Genomic DNA, 8,920 nt, shown 5'->3' on the forward strand with positions numbered 1-8,920 from the left:
CGATATATGATTGTGAATTATGTGTTGTTTAATCTAATTTATCGATTTTTTTTGCTCAAATATATCTGAATTTCGGGGAGTTTGCAAACGAATATGATTGAGTTTGATTTAATTCTTGTATGAAAGTATGTGTTATTTTTGGAATTATTTTAGGTGAATCTTTTTTTCTTTTACACTCAGCAAAGTTTGATACTACATATTTTTCTAGTTTTTCATTGCACATCTGTTTGAACTTTGAATGCATCAATGAGTAAATTTAAAATGACTTTGAAAAGTAAACTACATTCCTCAAAAAGTAAGCTAGATATGTTTAAATGTAGACACTCTGCAGAAATAACTGAAGAAATGGAGAGTCTGCCCTTGAGAGAATGAAGGTCATTGAGTAAGAAAAGGAATGTTTTCAGAAAGCTGTTGTTCTGGACGTGATGAATACCAAAGAGGGCAAACAAGATGATCAGTAACAACTCTTTCATAGACCTTTATCAGTTTATCATGTCTAACTATGATCATTCTTATTTCATAAAAAGTATATCAAATAATCTACAATCCCTTTCAAGTAATTTATCTCCTGAATTCATTTTAAGATTTAGATACATATTCAGGTAGTAGCAATAATTCACACAAAAAAAAAAAAAAAAAAAAAAAAAAAAAAAAAAAAAAAAAAAAAAATTGTTATATGTTGTTTTGCGCTTTCATATCAGTAAGTAATGGATTGTTTGATATTATATGCAAAAGGATGTTCTTGGGAAGTGTTATAGAGTACTGAAGAGAATTTGTCTCAAGTAAATACTTGCCCAATAATATAAATACAGTAGTGTGAAATCAATGCAGCTACTGAAGATTCGACATTTTTAGGTTCAACAAGATCATACTTGGCGTTTTTAGCCTTATAAAGATGCTTAAAATCCTACAATTAAGTTGTATGAAAAGCACATAGTATATGATTTCTAGTTTGAACTTTACTGCATGTTTACAAATGTTATAATCCATATGTTTTTTTAATGTTTGTTTGACAAAATGCGCCAATGAATCCAATTATATTATCAATTTCAAATGTAGATAGAAATCAAGTCAAAGTAAAACAATTATATTTTGAAGTAACTAAAAAATTTATGATACTAGTTCTGCCAGCAAGAGCCAAGAGTCAAGTTGGTCTCCTTCCACTCTTGACTGAGTATAGAATGAGAATGGGCATTCTGCCAGCAAGAGTTAGGTGAGGCCGAGAAATGTGGGGAGGAATGATGGCTGAGCCTCCACGTTATATGCTCCGTGGGTTGGGGGGTGTTGTTCGTGACAATGCTAGGGATGCTCTGGCAGCAACTTGTTGTAAACTTGCAAAATATTTGATTTTGATGTGGATGTGGATGTTCTTAAAGCAATGGCTGCTAGACACATGCTCACTATAGCAATAGAAGCGGGGTTAACCGACAACCTGAAGCTATATCAACATTTGAAGAACAAAAGGCATGAGAACACAAGCTTCGGACTTATAGTGTGGGATATCCTTCAGCTAGGTAGTTTGTGTTTGCTTACATTTCAAGTCCTTATAATATTTCTCTTTTGCTTTCTATAAAACTTAAAATAAATAAATAAATAAATAAAAATAAAAAATAAAAAATAAAAAATAAAAAAAAGAAAGAATATAAAGTGTATAAAAAAGACTTTAAAGTAAACCTATTAGCTCAAGTGGTAGAGCACTATGCGGATGCATAGAGGTGTAGGTTCAATTCCTACATAGGTTATATCAATCAATCAATCCATCAAAGCCTTAATCCCATAAGTGGGGTCAGCTAACATGAACCAAATTTGATTATTCCATGTAGGCATGGACATAAATTTTCCTCCATCTCTTACGGTCCAATGCTTCATCCTCATGCAAATCCATATACCTCATATCCTTCCTAACTCCTTCCAACCAAGTCATTTTCGCTCTCCCTCTCCCTCGTTTAAGCCCTCCATGGTCCCACTCTTCTACTCTTCGAACCGGTGCTTAAAAAAAATATAAAACACTCTAAACTTATTCAAATTGTATTAAAAGTAAATCAAATCAACTAAGAAGTAAAACAAATTAGCTCTAAAGTACATGAATATCTTAATACATTATGTTGGTTTCTCAAGGTGTATACAGATGGGGGTATCATGGAAGTGGCCAAAGGGGTTTGGATTGTGATTGAATTTCATATCCTTACAAGATGAGTCAAGTTATATGAAAGAGGTATATAAATATTAATGTAAATGTTTTCAAATTAAAAGTAAATAAAATAATTCCAAAAATAAAGTAAAAATTCCAAGAATATATGTATAATGAAATCATTTAATGGGATATACAAATATAGATACTTAGTTATGACTGATGTCTCGTTATAAGATGAGCCAAATCATAACCTACTTTACAAAATTGAAAATTAATCACATAAAGAAGCATATCAAATTAAAGTAAATGTTTTGAAATAAAAAGTGAATACCATAATATATAAAGTAAATTACAAATCATTTAAAAAAGTTGTTATTATTGGTCCAGTGTGTGGAGCTGTTAGGGGGGGTGGGGGTGGGGGAGTCTTTCTGCTGCTAGCCATGCTGGAGCTGCTACTGTAAGAGGGGGGGACGTGTTCTAATTGCTACTCGTTCCAATGCTACCATTGCATCTGACCATGTGGGTGCGCTGTTGCTAGGGGCTGGAGTCTGTGTGCTGCTACTCATGTGGGTGTTGCTGCTGTAAGTAGGGGAAATGAGGCAACTGCTGCTCACTCTTGTGCTATTCACACATAATGGCGGTGCCCTCCTACAAGAAGGTGGATATGGATGCATATGTTTGAGTGGGGCGAGCTATTAGGCTTGGGATAATGATCATGGATGAGTTGGATAAGGTTGTAGCTGCTGGAAAACTATGCTCATACTACACTTCTCCTGCAATTGCTGAAGCTCTCACATTAAGATACGACCTCCAACTAGCAAGAAGATTGGGGTATTTAAAAGTAAATAAAAAAGAATCTAAAGTGAATAAAAAAGACTTTAAAGTAAAATAAATGAAATACACACAAATAACTGAAAGAAATAATTTCATCTCATAGATAAACCTACGTGGGATTCGAACCCACATCTCTTGTGCACTTGCACAATGATCTACCTATTGAGCTAGTAGGCTATTATAGAGTAAGAATAATTAGTTGACACAATCGATCGTTTTTTATTTTCTATATATACTGAAAAATCACAAAAGTAAATAAAAATACTCAAAAGTAAATAAAAAATACTCAAAAGTAAATATGAAAAGCTTAATTACAATCCTAATATATATGCAGAAAGGACCATGTCCACAATGAGAAGGGACATGTTGAAAAAGCAGATAAAATCAAAAAATGAAAAATAATGAAAATCAGGGCAAGTTACAAGCTCACTTCTACCCTTGTACAAGTTGCAAGCTCTGTTATCAATCATATACACATGGAATTAAACAAAAGCTATTCTAATGTCCCTGGTATCCCTGCTAATTCAACAAATTCTTGGGGTCTAAACACAGTATTGCCTTAATTCACAGATAGCTTTCATAGAAAACAAAGAATATGCAGCTTCAGAAATTTAGAGTACAAATCTCCCATCATCCTAATTAAAAATGCATACAGATCTAGCATAGGCTCACATAATTACTCCTAAATTTATGTGGTGAGGTCTCCTTCACATGTCATCCCACTCGTTTAACAAAATCAGTTCCTAAAATTCAATCAAAACAAGAAAAGCCTAAATTGAGAAAACATAAAATCATGACCAAAGACTCAAAATAGGCTAGCCTCTTTCCATTTGTTTCTAGAGCACATCACCAACCTAGGTCCTTCGCCCACCCAAACAGTACAACAACAACCGACACACAATACCACACCCTTTACCCCGTGCTCCTTGAGCACATATAGCCAAACCATTCACACAACGCCCAAGGCTACAAAGAAAGTCTGAAACTCAAAATTACATTATATTATATCAAAAGTTAATCAAAGTATGTCAAAAGTAAGCCAAAATTACTCAAACGTAATGATAATTATTAATCATTCATTCATTAGAAAGGAAGGATTTATGTTTATCTCTAACAATCTATCAGACTACACTATGATATCAATGGTACTTTAATTTAACAAAAAACCTATAAATGCTCTAAGAAAATCAACAATAGCTAGTTGCCAATCAAGTGCGGACATCAACAGTTGCTAGTAGTATTAGACTTTCATTACGTACCCCACTGTTTAAACTTTAAATAGCAACAGCAGCCTTGGCAAGGCAGCAGCACTCAACCACTTCCTGGATTCAGAACTCCTCCATGCGACTTCATTGCATACACCTCAATCCCCTCCAATTGCAACAAAGTATAACAAAATTATGAAACATCAACACCACAAAACAATGTACAAAACTCAATCATCATTACAATCAACTCAAAAGTAAATAATTCAAGCTTAAAAGTAAATAATTCAAGCTCAAAAGTAACAACTCATGAAAACAAAATCCCACTCGTTTAACACCTCATTCCTCCTTATAACTCGAATTAATTAAACTGATTCAAGAAAACAAGAAAGAACTACAAATTCGCAGAATTTAATTATTCCTAAAAAAAACCCTAATTGAATAAAATACAAGAGAAAAAAATATACACAAAATCAAAATTATTACCTCTTCAGATTCGATAGATAACAGAAAATCGAATAAAGTTGATGAAAAAATCAAATAACTTGAGGAAATCAATTTGCAAAGTCGAAAAATCAATGAGCGAATTCGAAGGAAAATATCACCCTTCTGAGAATTGGGAGGAGGAGAGAGAAAGTCCAAAGAAGAGGATAGAAAGATAATGAAGTGGCGTATGATTTAGGACGTATGTCATTCAACGCGCGAAATTACAGAAATGCTCTTAATGAGGCGGGTGGAATGTGAGTAGTTAGATTGAGCACGATCAACGGTCCAGATAAGTTCCTAGTTCCTATTAATCAACTAGGTTCTCACATGATCTCAATTATATATATATATATATATATACATATATATATATATATAACAACCGCTGATATCATCACTGCATGGATGATGTCATATTTTTCCATTACAAGCTACCCTATTTTACTTTGAAAATTAAATTCCATTTGAATTTTAAAATTCTGGGTTTTCTACAGGTATTATGTTATTTAGTTATTTATGATTTGTTAACAATAGTTAATAATATAAAATAATATAATTTAATTGAAATTTCCTAATTAAATATGAAAATTATGCACTTTTGGGAATTGTATATTCATATTTAATCAAAAATTAATTAGGAAAACGAAGGAAGTAGTTATTTTCTTTCAATATGTGATAAAAGTCTATATATGTTGATAAACTTGTATTTACTCATAGGATATATATATATATTAAAATGTAACTTTTTGCCAAAAAAAGAAGTGTAATTCTTAAAATACATGGTTGGATTTGATATGTGCCACACTTGAAAAAACAGAGTGAGTAGTTTTAATAATAGTTATTCAAAAATCCAAAAATAAAAAAAAATATCGAGAGAGATTATGAGGAATTGAGGATAGAAGATTGGAAATTTTGATTTAAATAGTCCAACATTTGACTGATTTAAATCTAATAATCCAATCTTTGGATTATTCCATAATAATCCAACCTTTCCAATTCTGCAATAGTAAAAATCAAATTGCGAGTTTAAACAATTATATTTGTAATAGAGCTCTTGTTTGTTATGATATGAAGATATCCATTGAGCCCCAAAGTCGAATTTAGAGGAAAAGTTGGGCTCAAATTTAATTTGGGGGTAATAATAGGCATAACACTTGACATCAATGTATTTTTGCAATGTTAGAATTATCTTGATTTAGATAATCATTTTTAAAATGTAATACTAATTTACGTGTCACTGAATTCTTAAGATTCGCTATCGTATTATCATAGTTTATGTTATCTTATCATTATATAATAATTAATTAAAAATTAACATTTATAATTAATATTTGTGTTTAATTAAATGTTATAAAAAATTGTTATTAAGTACTTTAAAAATTAATTAGTAATTGTAATTGGTGGGGTAGAGTAAAAGTAGGAAATTGAAGGGCAATCAATGGGAGCATATGAGCATAAGTGGGTATGGAGATTGGCATGAATTACATGGTAGAGAGAGAAATTAGTTAAATAAATGATAACCGCCATCCTTGGGCATCGGATGGTTGTACTTTTAGGAGAGAGACAAAGAGAAGAGAAGGCGGGTCTTCTCTTTTTGGCCTTGGTCCTCCCTTTTTAAAGGGAGACGGGTCTTCTCCTTCTCTCTCTTCTGATTAACAGATGTTAAAAGCAAGTCGTGAGTGACACCTGTCAAAAAAGGGAAATATTGTTTTATAAACTACAGCACGATATTCAAGGAAAAATCTTTACTAAAGTACCATTATTTGATAAATGAGAAATGTTTATCATTGTTATAAACCTGGGCTCCCTCTTTAAGATATCAACAACTTCAATGGAGGAGGAAGCAACTTCAATGGAGTAATAGAAGCTCATGAATAGCTTTAATGAATTAAGATGACAACCCTACCTTTTAGTTAACCATGCCCTTTATTTCTCCATTTTCTTAGGATTCGAAAATATGATGGTGGAAATGGTGCTTCATTGGAAAAGGACGAAGGAGGATGAAGAAGATGAAGGAATATGAAGATAATGAAAGACGAAGAAGATGAAGGACGAGCAACAAAAAATGGAACAACTACCAACTTTAGACACCTAAAAATGTCTCCCCAAAACCAAACCCGATGATGAACAACCTTTCACCGCCATTATTGGTCAAGTTGAGTAATTAATATTTGGAGTTCTTAATCCATATTTCCATTCAACATATTTCATAAACCAACCTAATTTTTAGCCTATTTCCCCACACCATAACTTGTTTTCCTCTTTTCGTATCCACAACACAAAACCGAGATAATCTGTTTTTGTAGCTATATAATTTTGGTCCAATTATTATTTGGTTAGATAGGTCTTTCAAAAATCTTTCCAAAGATATATCATAAGCCCAATTCCGATTTAAAACGAAGAAGATATGAGCCAAACACTAAACTCGGCCCAAAATCGACACCCTTTCACTAAAACGTTCATATCTTAAAATCTACAAATGATTTTGACCTGATTCTAATTGTGTTGGAAATTAGACTTGATAATATTTCCAACGATATATTATAAGCCTTATTCCAAGTTAAAAATTAAAAGTTATCATAGTTTTAAAAACGCGTAAAAAAACTAGAATTACCGCGCAGCAGCTAAAATGTTGCGTCGCGGCAAAATCTGACGTGGCACGGTGCTTGGTGCCGTGACACTGTAATTTTCACCGTGTCACGGTGCTTTCCCGTATCTTTTCCGTGTTTTTTTCTTATGCGCTTATGAACCTGGACGCATTTTTGGAAAACTATACACCGTGATATGGTGTGTTATACCGTTCCACGGTGGACAGTGCCGTGTCGTAATGTCCTTTGCCGTGTCACGGTACACATACCGTGACACGGTATTCTTCTATGTACTCTCCGCGTACAGCTCTTCACGCGCTTTATCAGTTTAGTTGTATTTAGGGCAAAACTTTGTGTCGCGCCACGGTAGATAATACCGTGACACGGTGCCCTGTGACCTTGTCACGGCAGACACACCGTGTCACGACGCCCAAATTAGGGCTTATCTGCAACTCTAGGGTTTCGTGCATCCCCATAATCATTTCCTCTATTAAGACCCTCTCCTTTCTGCAGTTCGGGGCACAAAATCATTCTCACTTCCTCTCCTCTACACCAAAAATCATTCTCTTCTCTCTCTTTCATACTCTAAGCCTTAAACCTATATTCCTAACTACACCATTCCTTCCTTAAGCACTCCAAGGAGTCCATACAACACCCGAGGTTCCGTCCTTAAATCAAGGCGTGAAAGGTAGAATTAACTGAGGGTTTGGACCAAATCAACTCTACTTTTTAATTTAATTGTTTCAATTTGATTTATATTTTTATTGAAGTTACTAACAATTTATTCATGATATAGAAATTTAAAGGAGCGCGCGAAATGTGAGTAATTAATTAATTTAATTACTTATTTTATTTTAATATTGCTAGTATCATGATTAGGTTTATTATTATTTGATTTGACTCACAATATTATTGTTAAATTGCTTCCAATGTTGATGTTTATTCTATTATTATTATGATCACCATATTGGATATTAAAGGGAATATGTAATTGAAAATCACGCCTAATAAGATAATTTGGACAACCGGTTTAGGTTCCTTTTTAATCTTGTTGTTAGTTGAAGTGATCACAAATATTTTAGAATTATATGTTGCATTAATATTCAACCAATTTAGCATAATAATAGTTTGGAGCTAATTGAATATTTTGATTGCATGCCTTTGAGATCGCAGGAATCACTTTTCACTATAAGAATCGAGTAGAGGCCAATACGGGCGAATGTGTCTCCATGACTCACTTCGTACCATCATCCCTGATCCTCCTTCCGTGGTTCCAAACCATATGAATTTAGTTATCTCATGGATTATGAATGAGGTGTAACCTTCACGGGTCAATCATTGTTGCCTATCGTTGTCCCTTTATTCGTGGTTGCCTTTTATGATCCGTGAACGGTTTACAAGTTCCTTAAAAACATGTAGGCGGCTCCCTAATTTATTTGTCCCTAATCGTATACGTCAATTTCCACTTCCTATGAAGGCCAAGCATATTCACACATGCTTAACGTAGGCGCACTTCAAACGACGCCTACAATTTGGCAACTCCACTGGGGAGGATTCTTGGTTATTTATCGATTTGAGTGATCGGTATTTAATTAAGATGAGTGGATGAGACTTGAAAGATTCTTGAATCGTATTCCTCTGATTAAATTGGCATTTTTACGTTTTCATAGACG

The 8,920-nt window shown here is 33.4% G+C and overlaps 1 long non-coding RNA gene across 1 annotated transcript; it reads right to left on the reverse strand.

Annotated features, from left to right (window-relative positions):
• Positions 1–2,405: 2,405 nt before the first annotated feature.
• LOC145580107 (uncharacterized) lies at positions 2,406–4,839 on the reverse strand. Its single transcript, XR_014099283.1, has 3 exons — positions 4,660–4,839; positions 4,228–4,339; positions 2,406–2,948 (listed from the first exon to the last, which is right to left on the reverse strand). It is a non-coding gene; the product is annotated as an uncharacterized LOC145580107 (long non-coding RNA).
• Positions 4,840–8,920: the final 4,081 nt, after the last annotated feature.

This window comes from Chenopodium album, chromosome 14, assembly GCF_948465745.1.
Source record: "Chenopodium album chromosome 14, dcCheAlbu1.1, whole genome shotgun sequence".
Lineage (NCBI taxonomy): Eukaryota > Viridiplantae > Streptophyta > Magnoliopsida > Caryophyllales > Amaranthaceae > Chenopodium > Chenopodium album.